Here is a 21,046-nt window from a genome sequence, read left to right on the forward strand (position 1 = left end):
GCTTTACTTATGTCACAAAACACAGCTCTGACCTCTTTACCAGAGTCAATGGCATGTGCAAATAAGTTATAAATGTATGTAAGCTGATTGACAGTGGAGTCACCTGGAACAAAACCAGACTGAAGAGGAGTAAGGATATTATTTTCTCGGAGAAAGTTGAAAGTTCGTTTGAAAACTATTCTTTCAAATACTTTATTGACAGTACTGATAAGAGATATAGGGCGATAATTGTTGACTAATGAAGGATCACCAGATTTAAAGAGAGGACAGACATTCGCTTCCTTCCATATTGTAATCTCGTTGGTTTTCCTTACTTTATTTAAATACAAACGAGATGTCAGACGTGGATTTAATTTATTCACTTCTATAACTATATTTACTTCTACAACAATCATTGTCATTTCAGATTCATCACTTATAGTACTATCAAAGCTGTCCTTAGCATAATCCTCATAGCTCTCATAATCCTCGTAACCCTGGCTCAGTTCTGTAAGAACTGTAAACCACAAAGTACTCCGAACTGTAAACCACAAAACACTCTGCCATTCATACAAACTTCTACTGTGCTGTGCTGGAACTTGCTTTGTAAGATGACCAATTGCAGAGACTAAAAAGAGCTTGAGATGAACAGTAAAACTTGTAAAAAAGTACATTTGATACCAAGCGATATCCAACGCCTTTTCCATTCAACCAACTTTCAGAAAGTCCCGCGAAATCTCCCTGAACACGAGATTTCGTGAACTAAAAATCAATGAACTATAAAATGAGGGACAATTAGGAATAGAGGTATCCAATGGGGATAAATGACCCTACTACATATTTCCCCCGTCCGTGAAATGACGTCCCGTCATTTTACCTTAACGTCTAAAAAAATCTCATTATACTTTTAAAATTTTCTCTTAAGTTTATTTGAGTTACCGTTCTTGTATGACATAGTATTATAATGTCTTGGTACATTGCTTCCAACACAAAATACATTATTAAAATACAAGTTTGCAGTGCAGACAAGCATTCTCCAAATAAACCAGACTAAAGAGTCTATATTATCTTTAGATATAGTCTATATCTTCACTACACTGTAACAACTTTATACAAGATATGATAAAAATACAAATATTTGTAGTACAATATATATACATTATTCTGTCCTGTGTAACATCAGTAGCTTAATCTACACCATTTAAGTTTGGCTGTTTTTCCTATTATACTTGTTATCTGTACTACAAATTAAATACAACTATCTATAATGTACTAATCAATTTGTACATACATGGCCTCCCTGTCTGTTAAATTGTGTCTCACAATTTAATAGAGAAGACAGAATGTTAAAGCAAGTATTATATAAATGTAGTGTCTTAGGATTGTATAATGGCTACATCGTTATTATTCCCTACCATTCATCCTCCACAGGTACTTCTACAATTAAACATTGTATGACAATGTCTACTATCTACATCAACTGGTACTATACTATAGATCTGTACGATATAAAGCTCAGTAGGTTCTTTGTTATCACGCTCACTTAAAGTTCATCTAAGTACAAAGTACATAAAATAGTTCATACATAGGTGTAGTATACATTCAGATGAACAATGACAGAAATTGCAATGACATAGCAATGCATCTAGTGGTTAAAACATGGTAAAAAGACTCATTTTAACAAAGCCTGTATGATAATCTGTACTAAGTCAGGTTCTAAGGTATCTAGTAGACCTGATGACACAATTCTGTTCAGATTTGTTAGTTTGGTGTCCTTGTTCTCTGTCCCTTTTACTGTTTGTTGTCCTACATGGTAATCTTTCATCCATGTTGGCAATTTCTTTGGTCTTTCTGACCTTCTAAATGTTGGTAGTGCTGCTTCAGTATCATTTGTGTCATCATCAGAAGTGTCCTCATCTGTGTGTTCTCCTTCTGCATCACTATTAGTGTCACCAGTTGTTTCTTCAGTTCTTTCTGTTCCTTCCTCTAGATGTACAGTTTCTTTGTCAGTCTCAATTATCTCTTTATCTCCATCTAGACTAGGTGTAAGGGCGTCCCCTTTATAGTATGTGTGTGAAACATACTCTCCTGAGTCAGATTCTGAATCTGTGACATCACATTCTTTCCTTTCTCTTTCTGTATTTCTTTTGTACGTTTCTTCACTGAAACCGGCCGGTTTTGAAGATTCTGCAACTCCACCATTAAGTGAAGTTCTTTTCCTTGGTATTGGTCTTGGTCTAGGAACAGGTTTAACTTGAGGACTTAATTCACTGTGTTGTCCTTCTTTCTCTGTATCTAAATTCTGTTCTTCCTTTGTAGAAGTGTCATACACATTTCCAACAGGAAGTAGATGGTTTCTGTGTAGTTTCTTGACTACACCCTTTGATGATTTAATGACATACACAGGAATACTTCTGTTGGTTGGTCTATTACTTTATATACATCTGGTTCAAACTTGTCTGCTATTTATGTCTGCCTTCAAAAGCAAGAATTCTAACAAGTACACTGTCTCCAATTTCTAGCCCAGAAGCCATTGCTTTCTATCATAAACATCTTTCTGTCTCTTCTTTGATTGTGCTGAGACCTTCTTAACAATATCCTGAGTTTCTTTAAGTCTTTCTTTTAGATCATTGAGGTATTCTTTTGCAGTTTTGTTGTTTGTTTCTGTTTCTATTTGAAATACTGAATCAATGGGTAGTTTTGGTTCTCTACCAAACATGAGTTCAAAAGGTGATATTTTAGTGGTTTCATGAACAGTACAATTGTAGGCGTAAACCAGAGATGGAATATACTTTTTCCAGTCTTTCTTTTGTTCTGGATCTAATGTACCGAGCATGTTTAAGAGTGTCCTGTTGTATCTTTCTGATGTTCCATTCCCCATTGCATGATATGGTGTGGTTCTAGATTTCTTAATGCCCATGATCTTGCATAGTTCCTGAATAGTTTCAGATTCAAAGTTTGCACCTTGATCTGCATGTAACCTTGTAGGAATACCATAGTGAACAATGAAACTGTTATACAGGGCCTCTGCTGTGGTTTTAGCTGTTTGGTTCTTGCAGGGTATAGCTAGGGAATATTTTGTGAAATGGTCTGTGACCACTAAAATATTTTCTATTCCTCCCTTTGATGGTTCCACAGATAAGAAGTCCATTGTAACTAGTTCCAAAGGGTAGGTTGTGACTATGTTGACTAATGGGGCCCTAATGTTACCAGAAGACTTCCTTTTTATACATCTGTCACAATGACTAACCCACTTCTCTACATCTGCAGAAATACAAGGCCAATAGAACCTGTAGCGGAGTAATGAATACATCCTATCACGTCCAGGGTGGCCTACATCATTATGAAGTCCTGTCAAAATCTGCTTCTTGTATGTTTCTGGAATGACAAGTTGTTTTATCGATTTATCTCCCTCTTGAATGCATCTGTATAGAATACCCCTAATGATCTTAAAACGGTTGAAATTCTTTTTCATCACATGGTCTTCCTTTTGAAATATTACTGATTTTCCAGGTAATCTTTTGTCTAATACAGCTCTGTACCATTTTCCTATTATAGTGTCCTCTCTCTGAGCTTTTCTGATTTCTCTTAATTCGATTTGTGCTAAAGGTTCTCCCTGATCTGTGATGTCTACTAAGTTCACACTACAAGCTGGTACTGTGTCAATATATGATGTAAACTGTGCTGAGCAAATGGCCTTAATAGTGTTATCTTCAAGCAGTATTTTCTCTCCATCATTTGAGTCTAATTTGTCATATGGGTATCTAGACATCCCATCAGCATCTGCATTTTTCTGTCCACTGCGATAAATCAGATCGAAATTGAAAGTTCCTAAAGCTGATGCCCATCTCTGTCCTGTTGCATCTAGTTTGGCCGAAGATAAAACATAAGTGAGCGGATTGTTGTCCGTGTATACTGTGAACTTGTTGTTAGTGAGATAATCAGAAAATTTCTCAGTGACGGCCCACTTCAAAGCTAGGAATTCTAGCTTGAAGGCAGAGTAATTCTTTTCTGACCGTGACAGGCTCCTGCTTGCATAAGCAATTACTCTCTTTTTGTCATTCTGTGACTGGTATAGGACTGCGCCAAGTCCTTTTGTCGAGGCGTCTGTATGTAATTCAAATTCCTTTGTGAAATCCGGGTATGCTAACACAGGTGGACTGGTTAGCTTCAATTTGATCCTTTCAAATATATGTTGCTCTTCATCTCCCCAAGTCCAAGGTTTTGTCTCTTTCTTGGATTTCTTTTTTTTTGTTGATGTGGGAGGTAACATATCTGTAAGGGGTTTTGTAATTCTTGAAAAGTCCTTAATGAAGCGGCGATAGTATCCTGCGAATGAAAGAAAAGAGCGGAGTTCATCAGAATTATTTGGTGATGGCCAGTTTCTGACTTTGTCTATTTTGTTGGGGTCAGTTTCTATTCCCTGTTCGCTGACAACATGTCCTAAAAAGTTCACTCGTTTCTTGAGAAGAAAACATTTATTGGCAGAAAGTTTCAGATTACATTCCTGAAGGCGAGTGAGAACTAAATCGAGTCGATGAAGGTGTTCTTCGAAGTTGTCAGCAAATACTATTAAGTCGTCCAAGTATATTATGCAGATTTTCAGATTGTAATCGCCTAAACATTCCTCCATTAAACGTTGATATGTCGCAGGAGAGTTAGAAAGACCGAACGGCATTTTAACATATTCAAAGAAACCGATAGGTCCTACTGTGAATGCTGTACGTTTTTTATGTTCGTCTTCTATTTCTACCTGGTGGTAACCTGCCTTCATGTCTATTGTACTGAACCAAGATGATCCTTTCAGTACATCAAACACCTCTTCTATTCGTGGAAGTGCGTATGCATCTTTTATGCATTTTGCATTGAGACATCTGTAGTCCACACATAGTCGAAGAGTGTTGTTTTTCTTTCTTACGAGCACTACATTAGAAGCCCAGGGCGACTTTGACTTCCTTATAATACCGCTGGCTAGAAGTTGTTCTATATGTGCTCTTACCTCATCAATCATGCCTGGTGGAATCCTACGATGACGTTGTTTAAAAGGTGTTTCATCATGTAGGTCTATTCTATGTTTGATTAAGTCACAGCTACCAATGTCTGTATCGCTTTTCGAGAAGATGTCGATGTGTTTTCTCAATAATTCTTTCACCTTATCATCTTGTTCCTTACTAAGTGTAGATTCTATGGTGACTTCGGCAAAGATTTTCTTATAATTTTCTTCCTTTTCTATTCTGTCATAAACAGAGTTGTCTACTGTCACTGGCTGAAGTTCACATAAAATGGCCTTTGGTGATATGTGAACTGTATCAGTAGTGAGATTTGATAAGTTCACTATAACTTCTCCATTAGATTTGTATCTATAGTTTGTAACAGTTGGTGTAATGTCCACAAAATCAGGCAAGGAAGATAATTCTGTTGCCTGAAGAATAGCACAAGTTGGATGATAGTCCATTTCTCTGTCAATGTAACCTTTTACATCCACTGACATGTTTGGTCCTAGAGTTATTTTCTGAAATTCAGCTGAACGTACAATAGCTAGCTTGTCCTTATTCTTTTTCAGTTCCTTTTCCCGTAATGTTACACATCTGAACGCCAAATACCAAGGGGTCTTTAAAGACGCTTTCTGTAAAAATTGTTCTCCAAATGTCTCTTTGTAATTTGATGTCAACTGTTTCAGAATGTTGGTACCAAGTAGTACTGGAGTATTTGAATTATAAGGTGTATCTGGTACAACTAGGAAAATACATGGCTGTAAGTTGAGTTCAGGTATTCCATCGGATGATAAATCAGCTTCAATGAACCCTAAGTACGGTAAATGGTTGCCATCTGCACATTCTATTTTAAGAATGTTTTGTACCGGTTGCAGTTCTAAATCTGCTAACTGTTTCTCATAAAATGTCTTACTAACAGTCGAGATACATGATCCGGTATCTAATAAAGCAGAACATTTCATGTTGTTTATGTTTATGGTGCTTTCATTTGAAGCTCCAACTAAATCTGGACCATTTTTATTGTTTTGGCTTCCATCAGGTCCTGCCATGGAAGCACTTAACAGTTTTCCGGACAGAATCTAGCTTTGTGTCCTTCTTTGTTACAATTGTAACATCTGAAAGTGTACGGGTTAGCTGACCCTTGTGGCCTAAAACTGTTACTAGCTACTGGTCTGGCGGGTCTATATTGTCCTCGTCCTCTCTGTATTTGTGTGCCTCTCCTAAAATTTCCTCTCTGATGTCTAGGGCCTCTATATTCACCTCTAGGCTGATAATATGGTTGTGATGTTTGATGTTGTTGTTGTAATAGTTGTTGTACTTGTTGTTGTAACAACTGTTGTGTTTGTTGTTGTTGTTCATCTTTATCTTGTTCCATTTTTTGTATACGTTTATTCATGTCTTTTAATAAATCTTTTAACTCTCCTATCTCTGATTTAGTTTCAGTATTTGCTTGACATTTTGTTGTTTGCGGCTTCACCTTTTGTTGTTCATTTTCGATTTTTCTCACTTCTATCTTAAATTCATCAAATTTGGCCGTAGTCTCAAATTTCAAACTGGACAGTTGTTTTAAGGGTTGTCGCATCCCTTGATAGACTACACTCATTAATATTTTCTCTTGAGTCAGTTTTAAGGCGTTCATTTCAACTGCCTGGGTAAATAATTCTTCTACACGGGCACAATATTTTGTGAAAGATTCTGTTTCACCCTGTTCACATGCGTAGAACTTTTTAAGTACTACTTCCACAGAATCTATTTGACCATAAACACTATGAAATTTGGTCAAAATTTCTCCAACTGTGGCCTTTGTACCCAATCTCCTCAAAATATCCGCTGCTTCACCCCTTACAGATCTCCGGATTGCTAAGAGCAACATTTCTTCCGGATATGCCTTTTCTTCCACTAGGCATCTAATCTCATATCTCCAAGTACTATATGTGACGTCTCCCTTGTTCTCTTCTCCAAAAAATGTCGAAATTCTTGGAAATGTCTTTTTTTCAGTAGTTGTATGTGTCTTTACATCATACTTATGCATATATTCCTCAAACTCCTCCTTAGTTTCAATACCTTCTGGCTTTATGCCTAAAGTCCTGATTGCACCTAACAACTTCAACTCCTCTTCCGTAATATCATCCTTTGTCGCAGGAGTCGCCATATTTTACTTTTATTTATCAATTCAAATCACAATATTTTACAATATCATATGTACATATAAGTATTTATACACACATTTAAAAAACACTGTTTAAAATTAACTGAAATAAAATAGCATATGACTCACCAAATGTGGGTATGCAAGAACCTTAATCTCTTACTACCACTTTTTTGAAATTGTTTCAACACAAAATTGTAATATATTTATTGTAGGTGTACAACAACCTTAACACTAAATTACTCTTATAAATTATATTAAACACCAGTTACAGGTGTACAGCCACCTTAATCCTTTTTCTGTTGACGAAATACTACTATTGTCTTATATCCTAACTATCAACTTGATTACCCATTAATACTTAGGTCAAGGTAAACTAGAATTTTTTTTTTTTTCACAACCTAACGGAATATATCAACCAATATATTTTACAGTGAATTCTGAATTCACGTTGGTTAAATATACTACACTATGATACTACTAATCTATTTATCTCAGTTTCCTCTATGTCAAACTCTAACCCTACATAAGCGCCAAATCAGATACAATAAAATTATTTTAAGTGAGATACGAGGGTATACAAGTACCTTAATTTAAATGCCAATGGTAACTAACCACAAAATAAATTGTTATGAGGTACTTAGATACCTTAAGTATGACTGTAAGCTTATTCGGTTTGAACGATCTTCGCCGACACTAACGGTAGAACACAGTGATATCCATACACCTTAAGTAAATTAATATACTGTACTGAATAATTTACCACTAATGTGTAGGTCTAACTACCTTAAATGGAAATAATTTGGCCGTACAACTACCTTAAATTAAATGGTTGTGGTATACAACTACCTTAGTAATGACTGTGGTATACAACTACCTTCAAATAAATCTAACAAATTGTAATACTAGACAACTAATGTCTAAGTATGTTAAAAGAATATTATTTACCAAAGTTGGAATGCAACCACCTTAATTATTTATCTAAGTTGGTATACCACTACCTTAATTAACTAGTATTCACTAAGTGGGTGTGCGACACCTTAATTTAAGTAAAAGTCACTTAATGTTTAAGTGTAGGTATCCACTATAAGGGTGTTCACTACCTTAAGTAAACGTAAGTAATTAATTACTATTTTGTTCAAAGAACACACAATTAACTTCGATTAACCCGAAAATATATATTAATTATAAGACCGATAACACCTGATTTTATACAAATAAATATTTCCTAATATTTCTTTTAGGCAATATCTATACTTTCCAGAATAAATTTATTTTCTGAAACTAAATCTTTGATCCAATCTCAGAAAATAGTGATGAATGAAATTTCTATTTCAAACATCCACTATAAATTTGTATGTGCACAATTTGACTTTGAAGTCTGTTTTAATTTTATTCTGGAATATATAGTTTAAACTGTTCAAACTGTTTCAGCCTGTATATTTATTGAAATTATTCAATGTAAATTATCTTTATTGTTGGTAGACAGTCTTTATTATTGCTGAAAATTTTCTTAAATGTAAACAATTCAATGTCTAGTCAGTCAGCTGTTTTCAGAAAATGCAAGTGGGATTTTCCAATACTTGTACACTGGTTTAAAATAGTCTAGTCACTGGCCAATGAAAATACAGGTGACCTGACAATGGGTATGGAGAAACTGCTTTGGGAAACCAAATCAATACACTTTAAGTCCTGAATGGGGATTAAGAAACGGAAGCAACCAACTGTGACAAGGCTATGCACAGCTAAAAATAGTTTCAGTTTACACAAGATACATGTACATAGGCAAATGCTGGATGTTGTACTGTTTACTTTTGATTAATTTATTTAATTTTCTGATGGCAGTCTCAGTAAGGATGAGGAGCTTAGCAAAGTTTCCTGAGAGATAGATATAGAAGAATCCTTCACCAATTAATTATGATTAATTAGTATTAAACTTGCCCTTCACCAAGTGATTCCTGTGAATATCTCTTTCACACCTTACAATATCACGCAAAATGTAGTTTAATTTATTTCTTAAGATACTTCACCTAAACCACTCACATATTTCCCTGTTAACAGAAGATTTCCCCTTAAATCTACTGTTATAAAATTACTGATATGAGTGGATTAAGTGTGTGTATTTCAATATTTTTAACACTCACCACCTATAACACAATATATGGACCACTGGCTGCTAAATATAATAAGTAACTGTCAAAGTTCTGTAACTGTTTCACTTGAGAGTTTATGCACTGTATCGTCTGTAACTGTCACACCGTTTTGTAAGCTGTTGATTTCTGTATCGCCCGTTGTATACCCACATCCAGGTGTATCTATATACTAAATGTAAATGTTTGTACACAACTAGTAAAATAAGTTATATGAAAATACTGTTAAACACAAAATTGTTTGAGGTTCTCTCTAAATTAAACACTGTTTATTCTCCTCTGGCCTCTTGACTGAAAATTTGTCCTCAAATTTTTTTTTTTGTTCATGACACTAGAATTTCGTAATTGGACTTAAACCACACAGCAAATTACAGTTTGTCTGTTGCCGTCTTGCACTCGAGTCGTTCGGTACTAAACGTTTTAACAAAGTATAATACTTCTTTGTAGACCATTCGTTGAAAATACTAGTTTACTTAACTGAAAAGTTTCTGCACAGCTAAATTATACTGAAAATGTATCTATGAATAGTCACCACGCCTGATTTTGAACTTCTAAACACGATTCCTCATTGTAAACCAGGGGTCGTGAGTTCGATCCTCACTGGGGGCTCCATTTGTAATCTCGTTGGTTTTCCTTACTTTATTTAAATACAAACGAGATGTCAGACGTGGATTTAATTTATTCACTTCTATAACTATATTTACTTCTACAACAATCATTGTCATTTCAGATTCATCACTTATAGTACTATCAAAGCTGTCCTTAGCATAATCCTCATAGCTCTCATAATCCTCGTAACCCTGGCTCAGTTCTGTAAGAACTGTAAACCACAAAGTACTCCGAACTGTAAACCACAAAACACTCTGCCATTCATACAAACTTCTACTGTGCTGTGCTGGAACTTGCTTTGTAAGATGACCAATTGCAGAGACTAAAAAGAGCTTGAGATGAACAGTAAAACTTGTAAAAAAGTACATTTGATACCAAGCGATATCCAACGCCTTTTCCATTCAACCAACTTTCAGAAAGTCCCGCGAAATCTCCCTGAACACGAGATTTCGTGAACTAAAAATCAATGAACTATAAAATGAGGGACAATTAGGAATAGAGGTATCCAATGGGGATAAATGACCCTACTACAATATGTCAGGAACTTGAGATGACTGAATAGAATAGTTGAAGAGAGAACAGAGAGGACTACTAAGTTCGTAAGAAAGCTCACGAAGTATTCGATTGTTGATTTCGTCAGGACCAGCTGCCTTCCCCAATGGAAGTGATTTTAATACCAACTCCACATCTGCAGGAGTAATAACGATGTCATCCAGAGTTTGGTCGGAGTCATGAAGCAAGTCGGGAAGAGAAGGAGCTTGGTTTTCATCAATTCGTGTCTGGGCAACAAAAAAGTCGTTCAAGAGATTTGCCTTTTGAGTTTCATCGGATATGATGTTGTCGCCAGAAGAAAGTGGGGGTATTGAGAAAGAAGAATGAGGTTTGATAAAAGATTTTAGACAAGTCCACCAACCCCTCGAGTTTCGATTTTCTTGTTTTAATTTCAGGGCTAAATTATCAACGTGTTGTTTCTTTGCCTCACGGATTTTTGATGTGATTCGATTTCTCAGGTTTCGAAAACGGTCCCAGTGATATGTCGAGTCGGTGTGTTTTGCTTTACGGTAAAGTCGTTTACGTTTTCTGATAAGTAATCGCAGGTCATTCTTGAACCAAGGCGGCTCATTTTCCCGTATTAAAACTTTTCTATTTGGAATACATTTTTTTGAAATATTTATAATTTTACTAGATATGTTATTGGCATATATATTAATGTCATTGTTTTTTAGAGAATCCCAGTCACTCTCAGAGGCCAGTCGTCTAAGAAGATCGTAATTCCCCTGTTCAAAAATCCAAACTTGACGGTAAAAGCATAGCCGCTTTGGCTTTTTCAAGTTAAGTAGACAATAGATAGGGCAGTGATACCGGACGTCTTGAGGAAGGAAAGGATCCCCAACACCACTAGAGTGGATAAGATGCTTGCTTGAGGCGAAAATGAGATCAATTGTGGAGGCTGATGACTCTGTATAATGAGTAGGCGAATCTATAGCCTGAAACAAAGACAGCTGAGAACATATATCATGGACTTTTCTGGAGGATACAGTATTCGCTATGTTTAAGTTAAAGTCGCCCATGATTAAAATATTTTCAATTCCTGTATCAATGGCTAGATGCATCGAATCAACAATCAAAGCATGATGAACAGGATCTGTATTAGGAGGTCTGTAAAAAACTCCAAATAGAATGTGCTTGTTGGAAAATACGATTTCAATCCAGATGCATTCAACACCATTAATTTCAAGATCTTGGCGTCTTTTGTAGTGAATATATTCTTTAACATAGAGTATTACTCCCCCGTAATTATCTGCGCGATCCTTCCTTTCGGGATGAGCAAATGAGTTCAGAATGAGATCAGAAGTAGGAGAACGTGGGCCTAGCCAAGTCTCTGAGAAGGAGAGAATGTCAAAATCCATCAGTTCTGCATAAAGTGTGTTGAGTTTTGGAACTATGCTCTGGACGTTATAGTGAACAAAAGAAAGATTCCTAGAAAGGTCAATATAGTCACTTCCAGAAGAGACAGACGATGTAAATGACGTATTAGAGTTACAGGATACAGGTCCTGGATTTTTGTGAACATCACCTGAAAGAAGGATGATTGTAGAAATGTTCCAAAATTGAACAGAAACAAAAAGCAATATGCCGGAATAGAAGAGATGGAGAGAAAAGATAACGTTTAAATGATGGTTCTTGCCAGGTGGATGTAAACGACGGTGTACTGGTAAAGATAAGTTTTTGAAAGTCAAGTCATGATCGTTAATACACAGTCTAACGCAAACAGGGATATTATTGATGTAGGTGGATGTGAACAGTACAATTTGTAAAAGAAGAAATCTAAACATGAAGTGAGTACGAAAAGCTCTCATGCTGGTTGATGAGGAATGACTATTTACTCTTACGTTATTGCTGACAATAAGCACAGAAATTCAAAAGTAACCAGCATGAGAGAACAATGTAAATGTAAGTTATATGAAGCGATCAAGATCCAGCAAAACAAATAGTAAGTGTGCGTGTTCATCCTTGAGAATAAGCATAGAGAAGAGAAAAAAAGTAATATGAAACCGAGAAACATTGTTTCACGTGATAAAGATAAGAAGTTGGAATGGGTGCAAGTATATGTGTACAATGAATAGAGTAAGTGTAAGGACTTAAGGAAAATTTCATCTCACACTGTGTTGAGAATAGTTTGTTATTAAGTAAAGTGTATTGGAACTACCAGTATTTCAAGCGCATTCAATTAATGCACAGTGATGTTACTGTTTTGTATAAATTATATTATATTATGTTGTTTCCGCATGTTTAAGTAACGCCGCGTTGTAAATAAAGTATTTTATTGTAATATCGCGAAATGTATACTAATAAAGGCTATGTTTCGAAAATATATTAATGTGGGTGAAATTATGAATTTAAAACAGGGATGAATAACTACTGTTCAGTTAATAGTTTAATCGACAGGTTATTTCAACGGACATCAGCTTTATACCTAAATACTAAAGTATAAGTTCAGCGCGGACTAGTTGGGCTGAATATTCTCATTTCAAACCGTTGTTTAAAAAAGGAGCAGTCATAACTTTTACTGTCAACTCATCGAGCTAAAATGTATAATATAGTCATAATGCTCAACTTTATATTGATCAGCGAAAAGAACTGTTATTTTTATGTATTGGTAGAACAAAGTATCCTATGAATTGGTAGAACAAAGCGTAAAGTCTAGATTATCTCATTATACCTGTAAATGTTAAACTCATTACACCTGTAAATGTTAAACGCATAGTACCTGCTACACGTGTATATTAGATTTACATGTTAAACAGGCTCTATATATCGATTAAAAAGTATAATAAGTTTCAAGATCAGCCCTTGTAATTTAGCCAATACAAGGTTGTGCTAAGTCTATGTCTAGACAGAAAATCACTTTCTAACTGTGAATGCGGGTAGCACGTGCTTATCATGTGTAAATTTACGGCTAAGTATTTACATATTATGATTAACTATGATTACTCGCAGTTCATGAATGAGCGCATTAATCATTCAGGCATAGCATTTGATCACAAGTTGTATTACTACTTGATGAAAGATACAAGTATACTAGTACAAAAAAAAGATAATCATAAACACTAAACACTTCCTTAAAATATGATCATTCAGGCATAGATTCGTTCAGAAATACCAAATAGTTATATGATAAATGTACAAATATAGTAGAAAAGTCATGACTGATGTTAAATATCACAAAAGTTTATCAGTATGTAAAACGTGGTCAATCAGGCATATATAAAGTATTTGAATTTGAAGCAATGAATTACAACTTGATATAAGTACAAGTATTCTAGATCTACCAAAAACAAGCATGGAATGTGACAAAAAGTAACCATTAAAAAAAGAAAGGCATTCGTTGCATATGAGCGAGCACATAGGGAATCTGCTCAATGAATACATATTAGTTAAACAAAAATATATACAGTCAAAATCATGAATGATTTAAATAGATTATATGCGAACATATTAGTTAAACAAAAATATATACAGTCAAAATCATGAATGCTTTAAATAGGTTATATGCGAACAATAGGTTTGTAAAATTGTATGAATGACTAGGCGAAATGATAACCTATAGTATCAAATCTGTCATGCTGTGTGTACAAATTTCAAAGTACGAAATAGTTTAACAACGTGCAAAAGTAGCGGTAAATATATGTCAAGAATATACCTTTGTATACAAAACTTTACAAATCAGTATACTTATTATTGGTTGTATATTCAGTAGCTAATCAAAAATAACGGTCACAGCAGCGACCCTACAATAAAATTTTGTAAATTATAAATGTTCTGTTACGCATTGAGGCTACAGGGTGTACTTAAAAAGTTATAACAACACTAACTTCAGTCTTGTTCGAAATTTACCAGCTCGTCACTGCTTGTTATACGGTGAATATTTCCATCAATGCCCTTCACTAAAACAACACCATCTGATGTCCAGCAGCTATCGATTTTGTGACGTTTGACCAGTATTCTAGCAGTGTAGAAGGCAAAACTGCGCTGTTTCGTGAGGTCCTCATTTATATATGTACCAGATAAACCATTCGTTTTTAGGGAAGCCCTTGCCGTGTACATGCGTTGACGAGCCCGGTATGATATAAATTTAACAATTATAGGTCTAGGCCCTCCATGTTGATTCGGTCTACCCACACGATGACATCGGTCAATTTCTGACAGATCCATATTGACGTTCATTTTTTTACACGTTTCCAATATTATGTTATCAGTGTTTTCGTTTTTTGATTCAGGTATACCAGTTATTCGAACATTATTGCGACGGCTATATTGTTCAGAGGTGTCAGCAGCGACTTTTAACTGTTTTACACTGGTTTTAAGATTTTCATTTTCCTGCTTTAATTTCAGATTTTCTGTTTCTAGTGAATTTATTTTCTCCTGAAGCCCCGAAAGAGCACCGTCGACAATAGATTTCACAGACAAGTTTACTGCTTCTTTTACTAGTTCCGAAATATCGTTATGAAATGAAGACTTTAACGCTTCAGCAATTTTCGTAAGGTCTTCTTGGCTGAATGACACAATTGTTGTACTTGAATATCATCCATAGTTTGTGGTAAAGTGCGAGTTTTCTTCGAGTCGAAACTTTCGAATGGCGAAGACAAAAAACGTTTTTTATTCGTGTTTGGCTCGGGTGTAGAATCAGTATGTGACATATGTAATGTTATTTTGGCAACAGACTGTATATAGAGATCGTCACTGTTACAGTATTGTATTGTGCCCACTGGCGCGTAAAGCTAACGTGAAAATGTTCCGTTTTCAAAAACACACATTTCAACAGTATAATGTCAATATAATGTCAAATCATACTTCTCAATTTGTGTCATTAATCCTTTTCCTACATCCAGCACAAAATTCCAACCTCAAAAATTGTTACTAAATCATATTATTTCGAATTTTCGGCACACACAGAGAAAAACCAAACATTGCCGCCATGATCACGTGACTTCCTCTATGTAGGTTATTTGCTGGTCGTGTTAGAATGAAATTTTAACGTCAGTTTTATTTCATTGCAACAAATTTCTTTCTCTTTTTTTTTGGAGCACGAGCAGCTTAGTCTGGATTCATTAATTTAAATGATAATATAACGTGTCTTATTTTTATGCTTTTCGTGGAATCTATTTCCGTAAAGTTGCTCAGCGCGTGTTACATTCAGAAACAAGACAGCGCGTAGACATCTGTAAAAACACTGCGAATACGCTTTTCTCATGTCCCAAATACGGTAAAAGCGTGACAAAACACTCATCGTAATACATTTTAGTCTAGAGATTTATATTCGTTTATCATACCAAATGTTGTTCATTTACTTTGAATATTGTTGATTTTAGCAACTGTATTTATGCTATGTGATACACTACCTGAAGAAATCTGCCCTTAAAATTTTATTATCAATTATTATTGATAACTTCTGAATACAGAATCCACTTTAATCATTTATTGCTTCGTAAACCTCTACAGCGCTTTTGATGATGATATTCTTATGATTTGATTAACATAACGAATTGTATTTTACTTTTGAAAAGTCACTTTGTGCTAAAGTTACGTCCACATAATCAATCGTGTGTAAAGTCTCCACACGCGCACTAATTTTGTTTACAAGCAATAAAGGGTAAAGTGTGAACTAATTTAAATTACTTCTGTCATTTGGCGTATAAAATTCATTAGTGATAAAACAACTAAGCATGTTTTATGTTTTGGCCCAAATCTCGGTCTTATTCAAGCTTGCTATAGTCCGAGGTACGTTAGAATAGTGACTATTAGAAAATTTTTCAACAATGTACATGGTACCGTGTGATATTTACAATATCGCCCATTTTTATAACAGCAATCCCCAGTATATGCATTTGAAAGTGGCGTGATTTTCTTGTTGCTTCACATTTTGTCCAAAATACACCCTTTGCAACATTTTTATAGGAGCAAATCTGATATGTTCATGGTTCATGTGCATTACGAATCACCATCACCTTTTGCATACAACAAAAAGTATTCATATCTGCACACCTATGTACACATAAAGTACAACATAAAGTAAAGGTGGTACAAGTACAAATTCATGTAAGTTACGAACAAATTTCGTCATAATGGTCTACTTAATACGTAACTTTAAAGAACTAGACAGGTTACATATAATGACGTTCTTTTTTAGGTGCTTTTTTGCTACAAGCACGTTCTCCATTGTTCTCTCGGTTATCTTAATTCCTGAGCTAATTTACTGGATTAACTTGTCAAGCATCCTCATGTAAATATAGCTGTTTGCAGACGAGATGTTTGTTGACGATTATGTTTAAAATATAAATAGAAATTTACTGCGCATTAAAACTTACCTTTTTTACAGTGAAACAGAAGGTTGACTGACATGTGAAGGTCATTTTCTCAAGAAAACTTCAGTTTTTATAAGTGAAAATTTACTGAATGCGACAGGACTATTTAATCCACTGCTGTTACGTTTTCCCAACATCATTTTAATTTTATTAATATTGATACAATCAGAAAAAAAATCTCTGGAAGCCTTTAGCAAAGTAAACACAACCGGCGCCACACATGGCAAGACAGGCAACTACAAAAATCCTTTAAGTTAACAGTTACTAGGGAAAAAACTGATTTCTATATTGTTTTGTATTTTGTTTTCATTTAATCTGTTCAGGGTTTAATTGGACAATGTCTGAAAATCGTTTTATTAGGTGTGGTTTTAAGTCGTGCCTTTGAGTATTTTGCACGATCTTTACTCTCAGCGTACTTAATTGTGTAAATACGCATACGAGGCCTCATTAATTTTCAGAACTTTGGATTACTGTGAAGAAGTTGGGCCTCTCAAAAACCTCCGTCGTTCTAAAACCACGTCACGCTTCACGGTTGTGCTTCGCAATGTTCATGTGCATGTGTTGTGCGTATTTAAATCCTGTTCACAGGCATACGTGCACGCTGCTGCAGAGATTCGTTCTGTGGGACTGCATTCGTTGGAAGACCAACACCCACTGAGCCCTTACTGACTGCCGCAATACATATAAAACAGCTGAATCTCGGTATCTCGATTTCCAAGGGAAGGATCGTTTTACTTTAATATAACCGAAATTCGATTTTTTTTGTGCACGAGTTTCCGGGACGGGACTTGAAAATGTCTTCGAGAATAGCTGGAATATTGAGAAGATATATCATGTTTCAACTATAATTGCCTGATCTTAACATTCAATTTAGAGAACATTTCATTTTTTTGAAGTAAATTATAGATTCCATATATCTATTGACTGTACTTAATCATCACGTGACCATAGAATCAAACGTCCTACGTTCTAACCACACTATGACAAACATTTATTTGATCTTTTTTTCATTACTCCTTCAAATACCTCATTTTACATGATATTAACACGACGTTCAGTAGGTGGGTCATTTCTTTAATGACCTTGTTATGACAGGATCGTTTAATGGTTTAAAGCTTTGTCTTGTAATTTTTCAATTTAATTAATGTTAATACATGGCGTTGCTTGCAGTGTTAGTTAGACCATTAACAAAACACAGTGGCGAAAAGATCAGAAACTGAAAATATTGGCACCATCGGTCACCATCATTTGGCAAAGAACAGACCTGCTACCAAAACTTGCTTGCACTACATTTGTCATATGCTTATTCCTTAAATAGCTTAATACTTTTTTTCATTTATAGCTGATTATGTTGTTCTGACACTGAAAAACCTGTTTCATTCATTGACAACGTGAGAATACGTAAGAGGGACAATCTCCTATTTACATTAGGCATTTAGGAAGGTCGGGTACTTTAGTCAGATTGTAAGAGAGACAAACTCACCTTTCTGGTCAAATGTTGATTTTGTTGTATTAAACGAACTGGTTTGTTGTTATATGCATATATTGTTTTAAAGATAATCAGACATAGTGTTACACAAATGTTGTGAAAATATAAAGGTCACCTTTTCACCGATGTCACATTTTTATACACTGAACTATCACGTTATGGCATCGATAGAAAGGTGGCCATTATAATTGAGCCGCACCATGAGAAAACAAACAGTTTACTTGCGATCGGCTTGGATCCAAACCAGCCTGCTCATCCTCGCAGTCTGGTCAGGATCCATGCTTTTCGCTTTCAAAGCCTATTGCAATTAGAGAAACCGTTAGCGAACAGCATGGATCCTGACTAGACTGCGCGGATGCGCAGGCTGGTCTGGATCCATGCTGGTCGAAAATGCACTATCTTGGTTTTCTCATGGTGCGCCTCATTTATTCTCAACTGTTACAATACCGAACATTTGTTCTTTATGCTTTACACATATGACACTTGTACGATTCTGATAAAAAACTGAGACATTTGCTTAAAACTGGTAACAATTTATACTAAAGAGTTGGAGGGTATTACTTTTGTTTACACTTACCCGTGCTTTTGAAACATGGTGGGGTTAAGAGTGAGGTTGGGTGCGCACCATAAACCGGTTTAAGCTCTCCATTGGTGTTTATGCCACTGACCGTTCCAAGGCGGTGCCCCGCTGTGTTCCTTTATTTGTTCGTTTTGTCCTCGTGTGTTTGCTTTGTATGCGAGTGTGTATGTGTGTATTTGTAGTGTGCACGTCTGCGTGCTGTGGGTATCGTTTTGGGGAGGCTGCGTTTTTGGAACATGGCATTCCCTGTTTGATATTTGTCCTTGTTTTGTTTTTGGAAGTAAAGCTATCAAAATACGACTATACCCTTGCATAACAGTGATATGGTATAATTGAAAGCAAATTGATTACAAACGCATACTGACACGATTACTATTTATTACTTTCATTTCCGGGTTTGATGATGATGATAATCGTGATGATTTTTGTCATGATTTTCAATGACGCTATTATGGAAATCCGTGTAGCTTGCCATTTAACAAAGTAATTCGAATTGTTGACTTGAGTGCATTTTCTTTTATGTACAGAAATTCATTATATTTTTCGTTCGTTGTGCAATACGAATGAACGGTTTTAATCTCTCTTACACAGCAAAAGCTGCAGTTGCGAAATAACTTCAGTAAGCATTTACGCTTTCAAATCGTTGTGACACGATTATTTTTATGATGTTCAAGAAATGGCACAAAAGAGAAATAAAATTGTGTTAATTAGTGAGTATGTAGCCACTTAACCTAATTTTTACCTTAACAGTTTATACGAAGGTATGCCATTACAAACGTCTTTCGCAAGGGCATTTGAACTTAAGCCAGAGTAGTATTTCTTCTCGAAAGTGCAGGTAATACTTCATCAGTTCTGTTAGCAAGCTTTTAGCACTGCATGCTGTACATAATATGCAAAAACATTTTGCACTACATGCTGTACATAATATGCAAAAACATTTTGCACTACATGCTGTACATAATATGCAAAAACATTTTGCTCAAACTAGCTTAAAGCATCGAACATAGACTTTGAGTACTTACTATTTCCGGTTCTAGGGAATCTCATGTTGGTTTCAACGGAGGCGTCTCAGTGGCCGAGTGGTTAAGGTCTCTGACTTCAGATAACTTGCCCCTTACTGATGTTGACTCGAGCCTCACTTGAAGAATTGTTCATGCTATGTTGTTACCTAGCGCTGGCTTACAGAAGATTAGTGGTTCTACCCAGGTGCCCGCCCGTGAGGAAATAATGCCCTTAGGGCCACCTGTGGCCACAATTCACTAAATAAAGCTAAAACGGGGCCATATAACATTATCATTGCTATATTTATACCCAGTAAAACAAACAAACTCTCAATGAAATTGGGGGAAAAGTTCTGCTTCGGCCGTTGCTAGGGCGTAATCAAGCCGAGTATGCTTGCGTTATATGATTCTAAAGGACTTTCCTATAGACTTATCGTATTTACAATGTAATTTAGTTATTCGGAGTTAATGCGAAATGAACACAGAATATGATTGAAAAAAAAAAACCATACATTGAACCATGTATATTTTGCCAGTCACATTTCACATGAACTAAAAAAGAATCTTTACTCATATTAACATATTTTCCTTTCCATTTGTTAACAAGATTTGTCTACAGAAACTGCACATTTTGTGTGGTATTTAGTATTTAGCTCTGGAATGTGCTTTCCGGCCATTCAATGCACCTGACAAAAAAGGCCGTTCTCCCTGAATACATGCGGGAGTGTAAACAGTGACAGGGTAGCGTTAATTTGGCGCCTTTCCTTTTATGGTTCATACAAAATGAGAATCATAATTTTCATTAGATGGAATAGGGAGAATTCAAATATTAAAATGTTAACGATACTTTTATTAAATTACAACAAAGTTTATAAAATTTGATTGTTTTCAGCACAAGATGCGTAGTCTGAATTCATTAATTTAAATGGGCAAAGGATTTTTATTACATAATATTGTCTTATTTTCTGCTTGTTTGCAATGTGTTTTATGGATTTGTTTTGTTTGTTTCGATAACATTTAAGCTTGATGCAACTGTAATGTAAATTGGTGTAGATGCTCGGGACATGTTACATTCAAACATTCTGTAAAAATAGCGAATACGCTTTTCTCATGTCCAAAACACGGTAAAACAAAACCGTCACAAAACATTCACGATAATATATTTTGTCGCAAACATTTTAGGCTAGAGATTTATGTTCGTTTATTATAACAAAAGATGTTCTTTTACT

At 35.3% G+C, this 21,046-nt stretch overlaps 1 protein-coding gene and 1 long non-coding RNA gene across 7 annotated transcripts in view; one reads left to right on the forward strand and one right to left on the reverse strand.

The window, feature by feature from the left end:
- Positions 1-21,046, forward strand: part of LOC123537768 (electrogenic sodium bicarbonate cotransporter 1-like) — a 103,661-nt gene that overhangs the window by 55,102 nt on the left and 27,513 nt on the right. The gene's annotated exons all lie outside the window — the stretch shown is intronic.
- On the reverse strand, positions 338-10,369 carry LOC123527753 (uncharacterized). Its single transcript, XR_008368337.1, has 2 exons — positions 9,267-10,369; positions 338-581 (listed from the first exon to the last, which is right to left on the reverse strand). It is a non-coding gene; the product is annotated as an uncharacterized LOC123527753 (long non-coding RNA).

The sequence above is a fragment of the Mercenaria mercenaria genome, chromosome 18 (assembly GCF_021730395.1).
Source record: "Mercenaria mercenaria strain notata chromosome 18, MADL_Memer_1, whole genome shotgun sequence".
Taxonomy (NCBI): domain Eukaryota; kingdom Metazoa; phylum Mollusca; class Bivalvia; order Venerida; family Veneridae; genus Mercenaria; species Mercenaria mercenaria.